Genomic DNA, 15,381 nt, shown 5'->3' with positions numbered 1-15,381 from the left:
CAATGAGCGTAATTATATTGTGTAGTATAATGCAAAGAGAGCGAAAGCGACAGATGGTGACTTTGTGTGGTGCATGAAAAACAACATTAAGTGATTTGGTTTACTTTCAATTGTTTAAAAATCAGCTGGTCTTGCTTTCCACATTAGTTCAGCTCTGCTATAAAACAATCTGCTCTCTCTTTTTTCGGTTTTCAACAGTAGAATAAATAATAACCTCTTAATGATGTTTCAGTTTTCAACACGTGTTTTTGTGAGACCTGTGGAGGCCTACAGATGTCCATGTGGAGAGGAGAGCGTGTGGGTCAGTTTTCCAAAGGTTCGATGAGACTGGAGAAGCCAGAACGTTTTAGCTGAGTTTTATTCATGAGATATGAATAATAGAAAAATGCACATATCTGTTTCAAATAAATGCATACTGACATGCTTTACTGACCGTTAAGAATACGATGGCTCATCTTTGCGCATATATAAGCACAGAGGTGAGGTAAGGTTGAGGTGAGCTCATGTGTTTACCCCCAGACTCTGTCCCAAAGGAAATAGTAGAGCTGCTACACATTATAATGAGGAAATACTATGGTATCCAGCTGATTACCGCAGTCTCCAGTGCATCCCAATACACCTTTTTTCACACTGTATAAAACATCACATCATAAAAGAAACATTATTGCCTCTAATTACGACATGATGACATCAAGCCTTTGGGATAAGCCTCACATGCTGGTTCTAATTGCAATCATTCTCACATATGGCTGCTGTTCTACAATAAATCAATGTTTCTATTTAAACATCAGGTAAATAGTTTGATGGCAGTCTGTCAGTGTAAATTAGCTAATGCATTCAGTGAATGTTAATTTAAAGTAGACCAGATGCCAGTTGCTTATCGCTAAAATAAATGAGGTACAAGCAATCTTAAGGTTAATTATGACACATCGCGATCCGAAACATTCATACAGATACACAGCTGGAATTTACAAAAAACAAACCATGCACAGTAAATCATTTATGTGCATAAAATAATTATAGGCTGACAGTGATGACAAGTGATTCTCGCAAAACGTGTCATATTTCACTGCAAAATTGAAAGAAAGAAATAAGAAATGTTAATTATACACCCTTAACAGAGTTATGCATTGTTTTGCAATGTGATATTACCTACACACAAAAACTACATAAATAATATTATATCAGGTGCAATCTTGAAAATGAACCCCATTACTGCTAGAGATTACTGTATTCAGTAAATTTCATTTTAAGTAATAGTTTTAATCATGTTATTTAAAATGAAAAAAAGAACACTGCATTATATTCTAGCATATATTTTATGATCATTTCTAATTTATTTTTTAATATATCGCACACACACACACACACAGAATATAAGAGTACAGTTGAGCTTGTGAGAGCCAGAGAGTGACAAGGAGCAGACATGAAAGAGAGACACAGAATACTACAGTAAAGAGAAAACAGAGGGAGGGTAGATGAATGATACACCAAACAAAACAGCAGAGAAAACAGAACAAGAACAGAGAAAAAGTGAGAGACAGAGTGTGAGGGGAACACAAGATATAAAAGAGATGTATTGCATTGAACTTGGAGCTGGTGGGAGGGGGGGTTGGAGGGGGTTGGAGTGTGTTGAGAACAGCTTGAGTGAAGAAAGAAGCGAAAAGCAAATGAAGTCCACAGAGGGAGAGCCGGGAAGGCAGAGGAAGTTCTCTACGGACACAGATGAGGTCATATTTATTAATAACACCCTTACTAATACTAACAGGCAGACGGGGACAATATGCACATGTAAGCATGTGTGTGTGTCTGCATTCCCCTGTGTATGTGTGTGTAGAAGTTGGTTTAGTAGGACACGTTGCCCCTGTTATAACTCAGCAGGGCTGATCTGTCAGAGAACACTGCATAGAGAACAAAATGAAGGAAAGACAGAGAGAGACAGAGAAAATAGAGGTTACACAGGGCCATGGTGGTGGTTGGGAGCTTGGATGGATTAGAGGCACATCTGTCAAAAGCTAACAGAAACAGAGAAAGAAAGAGAGAGAGAGAGAGAGAGAGAGAGAGCAACTCTTATACAGCGGTCTTACTGCCAACTGCACATTTTACTGCTGTGATTAGGGATGTCAAAAGTACTGAAATCGTACTTTGGTACCAAGTCAATATTAAAATAAAACAAGATATCTTTTTTAGTTCAGTTTCTGTTGTATGCCATACTCATTTCAAACACTCACTTGCCAGCATGCTCTGGGAAAGCACTCAAACCAAATTAAATATATATAAATAAAACATGAAATTACCTGTAGCAGATCTATACAGGTGGAGCTGGGGAAGGTGCACTAAACAAGTGAATTTTGCCAAGATATTTTCAGAGATTATAGACAAGATGTTATAGAATAATAACTGAATGTAACCCTAATTTTGACTATATATATATATAAACCCTCACAGGAAACTTTGTGCTACTTTACTTTCTCAAAAAAACTCATTCTGTATGATTTATAAGCGTTTTGAAAAATGGGGACATGGGTTATGTCCTCATAAGTCACCCTCTCCTTGTAATACTTGTGTCATACCCATGTCATTATACAGAGTTGTGTCCTGATATGTCACAAAAACAAGAGCACACACACACACACACACACACACACACACACACACACACACAAGCACACACGTATATTATTTTATTATCCCTTGAAGTACATTTTGTAATATATTTAGGCTTTTCAAGGTTTCAACAAAGTAAATTCAATTTGAGAAATATATTTCCATAATTAAAAACCCCAAAATGAAATTATAAATAAAATACGATATATACAAATGACGATGATAATATATTGCCCCTTTCAAGGGGAATTTTTTTTGTTCAATACGTAACACGAAGCTGAATAACAATATAAATCATTTAAAAATATAAGGAAATATAATTCAAATAAACTAATTGCAAATATATTAATGCAAAAATATTTTAACATCTATATTAGAAATGTATTTTGGCCATTTAATGTTGTAGAATGTTAGAACATAATGTGAAAAACATTATTATTAAATTAAATGAGTGAAATTACTTTTTTTGCCAGCAACAAACAAATCAAATACATTTCTTTTTACTTTAGTAGCTGTTTTCCAGTGTCCAGTTGTATTATTTTATAATCATTTAATTTTTAATGGACTTCAAATTACAGCTTTTACATCACAGCTCAAAAAGTTGATGAAGTGGACTCCATGAAGTCCCCAAATTTTGATACAATGACAACCAACAATAATCCAGATTTCCAGCAAATTTCAAATAAGTTCAAGTCAAGTTACTCAAAGTCATCAGAGCGACCGCTAAACCAATCTAACTTAAAGCTAAAGGCTGTGTATTACTGCCTCTATCTTTTCAAAACACTCTCAGTAGATAAAGATTGAAACTCTATCTCTCTGTTCTATAGGGCCTCTAGTCCTTCCTTCTCTTTGGTAATGCATCTCTAATAGGTAAAGAGCTGAGAAAGAGGAAGCAGAGGCCCCGTTTCTGTTTTACTCAGCAAATCCCATGCAGACGCTCTCAAACCCTCTCTGGCCTTGGTCTAAATTCATTTAGAACCACTTTCGGTCAACGGCCAGCTAATAAACTGCTGGTAAATGTTGCTAAGTTTAAAAGCCACTATTAAAATCCACAACGGACCCAGAGCCAATCAATGACTGTGAAATCTTTCAGTGCAGCTAGCTCACGTCTCACTTCTCGCGCATCTTTAAATTGATACGTTCAGGGTGTGAAGTGATTTGGTTACAGGCGAGTCGGCCCTTTCAAATGAGAATATATTTTCCGTTGAAAGGTGGAATGAAAATACAATTTCAGACGGGCATGAAGACACAAAAGAGAGAAGAGAGAGAAGGGAAAGATGGGAAGGAGAATGCCACCTGGCTGGCCTGGGGTCAGTGCCTTGTAGTAAAAAAACAACAAAGAGGTGGAGAGCACTTCAGGTCTCCTCCTGAGAGGATGCAGGCCACATGTGCAGCATCCTTGATTACACTTGTATCAAGTGAAGCCAGAAACACAAACACAAGCTCTGAGTCAAACCCGACATCCAAATGAGTCATTCTCCAAAATAATTATCTGACAACATATATGATATAAGATTTATAATGAAATAAACTGATGTATACATGTTTATGTATATTATTATTAGAAGTCAACTTCAAATTCGTCAAATGTGTCCCAAGATACCAATTTTCCTACAGTGAAAAAACGTGCAGAATCCGTTTTCACAATTACTAGTAAATGAAATAACAATCAGACGGCCATTATCACATTCAATTGATTGGAATACATTTAAAATGTTACAAAAGATTGATTAAAATATTTGAATATCATGCTACTATTTTTGTAACTGTATTTTCGATCAAATAAATGCAGGCTTGATGATCAAAAGCATCCGACCACAAACTCTTGAATGGTAATGTGTCTTTCACTCGACCAACATCTAAAGTTTAACCGATATAATGTGCATCCCTTAAAATAGTAGCATCCCTACAGAAACACCGGCAGTTACATTCCATCAATACTCCGGGACATATGATCCGATCGATCAATGCACTATATATGTGATATACAATCCAGCACTAATATGTAAACCAATCCTGAATCTCCAGGTACGGACTAATAGAATGAAGCGCTGCAGATTACCCATGACAGCCCTGAGCACAGCTTAACCCACCACAATAACCACGCACACAATAATGCTTTGTTAATGCAGGGAGGGGAACCCCACCAAAACAACAATACAAGTGCACACACAGCGTCACACGGCGATCACAACCATAACAGCCATGAGACTCACTCTGTCAGACAAACACCTACACAAACAAAAAGTGTTTTAATGGTAAGCCTGCGTTATTAATTAAATAGAAGCTCCCCTGAGGGAGAGGAGGGGGTGTGTGGATTGTGTGAATTTAATCGGCACACATTCAATAACAGCATCAGAAGGCTGGATGGGCAGACAGAGAGAGAGAAAGACAGAGAGGTAATGTCATGCTGTGTTGCCGTAGCGCACTCTTTCAGCATGTGGTATGATGCGACGCAACAAAACTCACATTATAATCAAGTGAGTGGGGGAAAACTAGATCGCATTATTATAAATGACACACTCTACACTGCAAGCAAGCAAAACAAAACTAGACTGCATCCATTATAAGTAGTGTTGTCTATACAGGTGAGGGTTGATAATTAAAAATTAAAATAAATCACTAAAATCTAAAATCAATCCCTTTAAATGTAAAAAAAATTGGCATCATCATATTATAATGTACAATAAATACACACACACACACACACACACACACACATATATATATATATATATATATATATATATATATATATATATATATGAAATATTTTCAAGTCATCGGAATGAATTCTTAATTTTGGCCCTTGTATATTTAGTATATAAATATATATACCGTATTTTTTGGACTACATCAGCCCAAAAATACGTCATGACGAGGAAAAAAACATATGTAAGTCGCACTGGACTATAGGTCGCATTTATTTAGAACCAAGAACCAAGCGAAATCATTACTGTCTACCGCCACAAGAGGTGCTCTATGTTCTCAGTGTAGACTACTGGAGCACTGAGCAGCATAGAGTGCACTCTCGTGGCTGGAGACAGTAATGTTTTCTCTTGGTTTTTTTCTCATGGTTCATGTCAAATTAATTTTGATAAATAAGTCGCACCTGACTATAAGTCACAGGACCAGCCAAACTATGAAAAAAAGTGTGACTTATAGTCCGGAAAATACGGTATATCATTTTTTTCTGCAAGTCGTAAAATTAGCTAAAGACTACATTTACGAAGTTGTAAAAATGTAATTAAATTAGCATACATTCTTAAAAATCCAATAATAGATCATAGCATTGAAAAAAAGTAGAAATACTGAACTTGTATAATATCCTAATAATAATGATTATTTAAAACTTTTTATTTGTAAATATTTATTGTGTAACCCTACTTTTGACAAAAACATGCAGAGCTTGCGTTTCCCAAAAGCATCTTAAGTCTCATTGTAGAGACCATTGTGATTCTACAACAAACAAATGCTGCATTCGATTAGTCTTTGGTGGTAGGAAATTCAGAGCCCCATGTCGGGTGTTTCCAAATGGAATGGTGGAATGGTCACGCAATTCAAATTTCTTTCTTTGGAATTCAATCCGCCTCGCTAAAATAAATTAAGATGGCTGCTCCCTATGTAAAAGGTAAGATAAAACTAAAAATACTATTCTGTAATATTCCTGTGTCATCATTGAGTCATACGCTCATTACAGCCCAAGCTTCACCTGTGAACATTGCTATAGTGTTTGTGAGTATCTGCAGTTACAAAATGTGGTTGCTGTTTTTGCTAACACTGCTAATGCTAACATGAGTGTACTCTGACTTCTCTACTGGAACATGGTCCACTTGGTTGTGAGGAAAATCGAACGCAGCATTAGAATGTGGTGCTTCTGGAAAACCCAGCCCAGGTCAAATAGTAACAACCCCAAAACTGGTTCAACTGGTTCATTTAAACCTTTAACTTAGATTTTACTTTAGATATTTAGATAGATTTTACAAGTCTGTTTGTTGACCAAATTCCTATTGAATTGATACAATGGACTAGGAGGGGTATTAAAAATGTAATATCTCTAGACGCAGTCACTCAGGATTTACATCCTGGTCAATAAGGTTCCTTAAAAGAATAAAAAAATAAATACATATACATATATATATATATATATATATATATATATATATATATATATATATATACTGTATATGCCAAGTTTACGAATGCTGGAGGCTGGATAAAAGCTGAACAACCATTGAGATGCATGGGAATGCTAACGGATAGGAATTACAGATGTTCTTGACACCGCTTGTATTGTGAAACTAAAAAATTATGATTAACAAGAGATCTTCACCACAAACACACATTCATGATGTATCAATGGCAGTGATGGAGTTTTGATGCTTTGTGTCGCACATTCACAGTATGGATGGTGTGGAATGGAGGAAAAAGAGAAAGGGCAGAAAGGGAACCATGGGAAAAGGTCTGTTTCTCCCACCCGTCTTTCTCCATTATACGTCAATCTCTTTTAAAGGGATGCTTTATTGATTTTCTTATGCGTGGAGCCACGGCTTACCAGGGGGGTTTTCTCTGTCTCTGTTTCCCTTTCTCGATCTCTCCGTCTGTTTTGCAGTGCTGCTATACAATCATAATAAAAAGAGTTTTTCTTTCTACAGCTGCCTTTTTTTTTTTTGTGAGAAGGAACTTTGCTTAATAGGCGCAAAAAAATAAGCTCCTAGAAAAACTGTTCCATGTGTGTTGGAGAGGTGAGAGAGAAAGAGAGTGAGAGCGAGAGCAAGGCAAAGGAAAAGTGAGCAGCACGTGGAAAGGGTCCATTGCAAACACACAGGAGCACTCTGCATAAGGATCCAGGAGAAAACAGACTCACTGGAGGGAAAAGAGATGGACAGAGGAGCAGAAAGAGAAGGAGTGACTTGGGAGATGGATGCTGTATTTGCTGTCTGCTGGTTGGCCGTTATCTCTGTTTCTCAGGTCCAGTGTTTATGGTGCTCCCATGCTTTGCTCCTCTATCTTCCCTTCTCTCTTTCCTCTTCTGGAAAGAAATTCTCCCTCTTCCTCAATTTCCATTTAAAGTACTTTACATACTATATTACCAAAGCATCAATATGAAAAAGAGGGAGGACAAATTAAAATAATATACAAATATACAACATCAGAAAAACTAAACCAAACTAAATAAAATAAAATAAAGAAAACAAGATTATATTACACGAATAAAGGAATAGTTCAACCCAAAATAAAAATTTGGATAATTTTTCTTTTATAAAATTTACTTTACATAATATATTGCCATAGCTTTATTATGAAAAACTAAGAGAAAATGATATCTTATATTTAAAAAAAATAATAAATATGAATTATAACAACAAAAACGTTAACATAATGACATTTTTAAATACGATTTTAGAGAAACAAAATAAAATAAATAAATAAAACATTCTATATTATAATAAAATAAAACAAGACAGAATGAAATAAAAAAAGAATAGTTTAACCAAAAATATAAATTATGTGATTATTTACTTATTTTCATGTCATTCCAAACAAAACGAATGACTTGAAGAATATCCTGTCCACTCTTTTCCATAAATTTTGAATGAGGACCAGTGCCTGTCAAACTTCAAAATGACAAAAAGCACCATAAATGTATCCTGTTCCATTGAAGAATAAAGTCACACAGGTCTGGAACAACATGAGGATGAATAAATAATGAAAGATGTTGTTAATTTCTAGCTGAACTATTGCTTTAAGGATTCTCTACTGCACAGACGTGAATATTATGATCAAAGTGATTTCTGATGGTGCTAAGGCTCAAATAGGTATTTTGCAGATGCTTTACTATTGTCCGCCGGTAGCATTTGCATTCGATCTCTCTTTCCTTCTATTTTATATGAGCTCTCGGCTCTCTCTGTCTACATTAGTCTCTGTCTTTCTGAGTGACAGAGCTAGTGTAGCAGCGTGTAAGAGGCGCAGCAGGAGGTGTGCAGCATGTAGCGAACAAGGGTTAAAGGTCGTCCAGCAGAAGATGGGGGAGGGTGAGGGGCTAAGCGTTCACACACACTGCCTCACCAGGGTCTCATGGTACAACAGCCTCGCTATTGTTACTCCGTCCTGTAGGTCTTGCACATCTGGGGGGATCTGCTTTGGGGATAAAGCTGTAGAAACGGGCACAGAAACCTGCCTTACACCAGGAGGCAGTGGTGTTGGGGTGGTCTGGGCCCGTGTGGGGAGGTTTATGCAGACGTACCTCCCAAGGGAAGGGGGGAGGGTTAAGGGAAGGGGGCCGAGCCCAGCTGTGGAGCCGTTTCCCTGGCTGTGTTTCTGCCCCAATGGTAACATACAGCCACTTTTATTGTGTGTGTGAAAGCTGCAGTGCTTGAATGTTTGTTCCTCTGGTGTTTCCGGCTGCTAATGGTTCAATCTTTAAGTCACACGGGAAGGCATTATGGGCGACACAATGCCAAAATGAGTTAGATTGCCACTTTTTCTGAAGAAATTTTGAGTGGTGCTTGCCCAAAACATTCTTCTGCGATGCAACACATATTGCTTGTGTGTGTGGTTGAAAGCTGCAACTGCAACTAAGACATTCTGATAGGACTCTTGGGTGTCGCTATATGGTTTCTTACTGCCAAGTGCCAAGAGAAAAAAAAAATTTAAAAAAGAAATTTAATGAAATTGCTTGAATGAAGCAACATTGAACTCCATTGACTTTTACTACACATACAGAAAACACTGATATGTCACTCGATGTGACTTGAGGGTGAGTAAATTATTCAGTTCTCATTTTTGGGTATATCAAAAATATAAGTACATTTTTCAGATTAAAATTGTGACTTATAAAATTGGTATATAATAAAGTTTGATGTGCTTAGCCAAAATCTTGTGATTTTATATAGGCATATACATATATAAGAAACACTTCAAATTTCTTTTTGTTGATAAGTGCTTCTTATTACACATGGGAAGATGGTTGGTGCATGTTGTGCTCCCAAATGCACATTAAAGCGATAATACTCAGAGCAGATGTAGAGATGGAGTTCATGTTGAGCATTTACTGTGAATCGAGCCGCTCTGAGTCGCTGCAAACACCAGGAGATAATGATCTGCTCCTGTGAAACACAGTGTTGTGCTTGAGTCTTAAACATGCAGCACATGTATTTTATAGTCACAAGACTTCGCTTTAATAATCGCACTAAGCCATATCTCAACTGTGGTTTTATTTTGATTAATCATGCAGCCCTAATGTCTGTATAGAACAAATGGTGTGGGACAAGTTACGCACTTAATTTTAATTTTTAGGAGTGCAGGTTTGTTCGAATCCTAAAATCACTAATAATTCAAACCATAAAGCTTGAACACCTCTTAACTGCTTATTGATGCAGATGGGCTTTAAACATTCCAACATTCACATTACAGCCCAAGCTGAAATAAATGCCAAACACACCCTTAAACAGGACTGAGATTTCACCGTTCCAACTATATTGTGCGCAAAAATACACTTAAACAAATACATTTGGCATTTGAGGAGAAGAAAAAAAACATTAATTTTGGGCAAAGGGAGATATAAAGCATCCAAATCAGATGTAAGATCAGTAAACAACCTGAGCCTGAGATGCATTAGGGCAAACATCTGTTAGGAACGCACGAGTAGAAGAGAGCGAGAGGCAGAAAAGAGCAGCGAGGGAGGAGAAAAGCTGCACTTGCTCAAAGCAAAAGCTCAGAACATGTGATTGCACTTCTAAATAAAATTTCTGTAAACACACTTTCAAAAAGGCAATTTGGAAATGGCTCACACAATAGGAAATCATTGACCGGCCATTTAAAGTAATTCAGCTCCTACCTGTGGCTGCCAAGCTTTGAATGGCGAAAAACAAAGATCTGACCCTAATTTTAGGATTGGACTAGACGAAAAGCCTCACAAATACAAATGCATGAAGTTGCACTCATACATATACAACAAATGCACAGCTAGAAAAAAATCACTGGCAGAGCCTGCGGGGAAGGACACTGAAATAGCAGATGGTCGATACTGGTCATTTGCTAGCAAACGAGAAGGCCTACGCTCTCCACCTTTCCTCTCTGTGAGGCCTCCATACACAGCTCGTAAAAGACACGAAAAATCGCCTGATGGATCCATCTCAGCACCAAAAAAAAACGAGCTCCAGGGCGGAGGAAGCAAAACGAGGTCTACCCGAAAATGGATTTTGTGGCCTAGTAAGCTACACTGTATGTTTTAAAGAGATAGCTCATGAAATATTACAATTCTGCCATTGGAAAATAACTCTAAATCCAGTCCAAACCTGTATGAATAAGTTTCTGTATAGTTTTGAATAGTTTCTGTCTGGAAAATGGAAGTCAATGGGGTCCAAAACATCACTGGACCCCACTGACTTTCACTGGATGGACAAAAAATATTTTTCTGATCTGGTCTGGTGTGTGTGTGTGTACGTTAAAAACTTAAATAAGTTAAAAAAGTAAAATAATTTGAAGTTCTAGTACTACGGTCATTAAAACTAAAACTGTAAAACAACAACAAAAATAAATAAATAAGCGATATTAAAGATATACCTGTACTTAAAAAAAGAAAAAAAGATAATAAATAGTTACTAATACTACAACAGAATATGATTATAACTAAAATAACACTGGCCTTTTGAAGAAAGTACAGTAGATGTAACAGGTTTGAGATTATATAAAGGAGTAAACAACAGAATTTTACATTTTTGCTGAACTATCATTTTAAATGTGTTTTTTTCTGAAACTGTCAAGTCTGTATCACTTTCACAGCTCGGTGTGGACATGTTTCTCCACCTCTGGCCCACAGCTGCGCACACACCATCAAGCACATACACACACACACACACACGCAAGCAGCATCACATCATTCCAATTTGTGTAAACACACTGGGGGATGGTGGAAAAAGCACTACCCTTAACACAAATGCACACATGCTGCCCTTCCATCCAAACACACACACATACACTCACGAACACTCATGCAATCTCTTCTCTATTTGTAATGCAGCTCTTAAAACTCTTCCCCATCCCCTTATCTAAACATCACCCATGTCCATCCCCAGCCCCTGCTGTTTTAACTCACCCGTCTCAGCAGACTAGCCATCCACCTGCGACCACTCCAGACCACAGACTCGCCTTGACTGCATGACCCCCTCCACTTTTACACATCTCTCTCGAGACCCATACACTCTTGGAGTACCATTGCGCTCATTACTAATATAGGTGGAAGCCAGAAAACAGAGAGACTAACTAAAGGCAGAGAGGAAATGGCATATAGGAGCACACACTGATAGAGAATAATGAGGGTTCTCGTCGAAGGGTCGCGGTCAATACGCACGGCCACCACACATCAACTCCCAGCAGAGAAAGAACGACAAATAACCCTTGTATGGGCTTGAATAGGGAACAAACTTTACATAAACCAGAGGACGGAAGGTGTTATGCAAGGCCAGGCATCGCGTTCGCCAATTGATTTCTATTCATTTGGTGTAGAAGCGGTTCAGGGACACGTCATGTTGGTTAGCTGCATGTGCTAATTGTGTGACGGTTTCCGCAAAACCACACGATAACAAGACCCAAGGCCAGAACATTTGCTTCGTGATGTCAGGGATGTAATCCAATAATTCATTCATGTGATGTGAGTTCTTGAAGGGGTTGATAGAGAGCGATCAGGACGGCTTAGAAAAGAGGATTTCGAATTCCTTACAGGTACTTCTGATTGCTCTGCGCACATGCTGTTGACATTATAATACATTTTTGAACTGGGAATTATGAGAGCGGTTCCAATGATCCAATTAATATGAATGGTTTATACCTGACATTTTAACAAGAATGTATCTTTACAGTTGCATAAAAAGTCAAATTGTGGCTTGGATCTAGTCAAATAGCTTTGAAAGCTGAAGGATAGCACTCATTTTGGAATATAAATACTATAAAAGTGAACATGTGCAGCTGAAAAGACATATTTCTACTTGATTTGAGCCTTTAAATTCTTACATTTGAGTAACCGGGTTAATTCAGCTGCATATAATCATTTCTTTGAACTGAATCAAATGGGCTAATTTAGGTGTTATCCCATGAAGAACGTTTTTGTATTAACTGACCCCACTTTAAAGAGTCTGATAACAAAATCTTTCAGATTTTTCAGAGATTTCAGAGTAAACACTAGATGATAAGACTGCAAACAGCATTCCCTGTCCTTGTGAATCCCTCATGTTAATGTACTAAGGCTTTAAATGGGAATCTCAGTGAGTGTGTGTCTGAGTTTCAGGCACTATTGACTAAAGAAGGATGTGAGTCCATTGTGGTACGACAATGAGAAGATCTTCCCTCCAGGAGCCCAATTTGACTCTCAATGGGTTTGAGGAACATCTGGGCTGAAGGGGTGACAGTGTATGGGCCCCCAGCAAGCTATTCCCTGCCAATTGCATTTAATGCGGTAACACAGTCCAGGACAGGCTGGAAACAAACATGAATGGAGCACAATCATACAGTTACCGCTCTCTTCTGCCTCCACTGTTCATTAACGGACAATGACGAGAGCGTATGACAGCCCCACATCACAATAATAAAGAGCTTTGTTAGAGGCTTCCAGTCTCCTCGATGCTTGCAGACATTGCATGAATCACTATATTATAATGGACAATCGATTGTTTTTGGATGTGATGATACACAAGTACCTCACTATTTCACACACACACACACACACACACACACACACACACACACACACACACACAAAGTTATACAATTCTAATCACATACATTGTTTTCAACCTGTATATACACTTTTTGTCATTTTAGGGTGACTTGGACCAATTATGAACCTCATAAGTGGTTTTGCAATATATGAACACTCCAATAAGGTCCAATAAGAACATGAAATCACCACAAAACTATCACAAAAGTTGCCCTTTCAAAGTCTTTGGAACAACACAATAGATTTATTAAACAAATGGGACAAATTTTAAGCTTAAAAAGGTTCTTGCATCCATCCTAGTGCTCTTTGACAAGTAAATAAGAGAACTAGCTATGACCTGTCCATGAACACATCATTTATTTAAGTTTGACTCCGCTCACAAACTTGATCTAAATGAATTGTTAACAAACCAAACCAAACATCCAAGGTGCTATTAACAACTCAAGAGAGGGTAAGATCGCGGAATAACAACTTAAATTTCTGTCTCAATCTTTCAGAAGTTTTAAGGTACTGTGCAACTTTTATGAAGATTTTACATCATGCTTTAGACTTGACACCTTCAGTCACTAATTTTTTGTCAATGCATGGAAAACCGTGATCAAGACATTCTCCAAAATGTCTCCTTTTAAGTTCCACAGTGGAAAGTACGTTGTGAATGCTTGAAAAGACATGAAGGTGAGAAAATAATGACAGTGTTCTTTTTATTCTTCGGTTAACTGTCCCTTTGACCATTTCTCTTCCTGAATGAGCGCCCAACCTATAAACACCAGTGTCCACTGCATGCTGTAATTATTGTAATCTCCAGTATGCAGTGCGCACTTATTCCATTATAGACGACCAGTCACAAGAAGGAAAAAACGGAAAACGCGCTCTGCTTGTGTCACAGCACAAAAACATCTGCTGCTGGTAAATCTCCAGCATGATTGAGTGATTCACATATAATTTCAACAGAATACGCTCATCACATAGTAGCCTACCATCACTGTGATTTTTTTTCAGTCAATATTCCCTCAGAGAACCGTTTTATTGCCCCGTGAACGTGGCAGGAACGATGTAATTGCTCTCAGAAAAAAAGTGCTGATGTGCTTCAAATATATATATATATATATATATATATATATATATATATATATATATATATATATATATCCCATAACATATACAATACACCGTCAGCGTTATTCACTCAATCGAATCTGGCACATAAAGATTTTATTGTCTAATTTGTTTGCACGTCGGGATGTGAGTCCAATTAATACCGCACTGCGTTTGTGCCAAGTTAAATTAGCCAAAGTGACGCAAACTGTCATTTACATTTATTCCAATCGTCTTAAATAAGGATTTTAAACTTATCTAAACAATATGGCAACAGTTGGAGCTCCGCCGACTGACTGACTGACGGTATCAAATATCCTTTCCACCCCCATCGCTTTTACAACTAACAAAAAATAAAATAAATACAAAATAAACACTTATTAGCCTATGTTACGTTGTGACGTCACTTCATAACAGAACATAACGCTGCAATATCAGAACACTGCAATAATCCAGTTGTATTTGTATTGGAGGCGTCAAACTTACCTCAGGCGAGTCAGTGCGTAACGCTCACGGGCTGACAGCGCGTCCAAAAACGCATGTAAACGCACACAGCGCTTGGACTTATAAGAGCACCATTTCAACACAAAGACACAAAATCCCACATTTTCCAAAGCAAGACTCAGCTCCTTGTGTTTTCTAGCATGCTTTCCTTCTTGACGGCTAGGAGCGAGCGAGCGAGCGGCGCGATGGTCGGTGTCGGTTTACGCAGCGGAACTCTCTCGTTCACTCCCTTTGTAAGTTCTAGAGAGGGAGGGTGTATTAAACCCGTCCAGATTTACTTCTTCAAAGCGGTTCCCTTCCGTCTCAGCAACTTGAACCCCGCGCACCCGGTTAAAGTGAAGCTCTGTGAGAGAGACAAAGGTGCTCAGCTCCAGTACGCCACACACACTGCACTAGAGGATATACTGCCTCCTGATGGGTATCGGTAAAGCGATGAGGCGGACCGGTGGCTCACAAAA

General features: G+C 37.9%; 1 protein-coding gene across 1 annotated transcript in view; it reads right to left on the bottom strand.

Moving 5' to 3' along the window:
* The window catches only part of sema4c (sema domain, immunoglobulin domain (Ig), transmembrane domain (TM) and short cytoplasmic domain, (semaphorin) 4C), a 50,488-nt gene extending 35,115 nt beyond the window's left edge, over positions 1-15,373 (bottom strand). The window contains exon 1 of the mRNA XM_052596782.1: positions 14,906-15,373. The gene's annotated coding sequence lies outside the window, so the exon portion shown is untranslated. The remainder of the gene's footprint in view (positions 1-14,905) is intronic.
* Positions 15,374-15,381: the final 8 nt, after the last annotated feature.

The sequence above is a fragment of the Carassius gibelio genome, chromosome A5, assembly GCF_023724105.1.
Source record: "Carassius gibelio isolate Cgi1373 ecotype wild population from Czech Republic chromosome A5, carGib1.2-hapl.c, whole genome shotgun sequence".
NCBI lineage: Eukaryota > Metazoa > Chordata > Actinopteri > Cypriniformes > Cyprinidae > Carassius > Carassius gibelio.
This window is presented reverse-complemented; position numbering and strand designations above follow the sequence as displayed.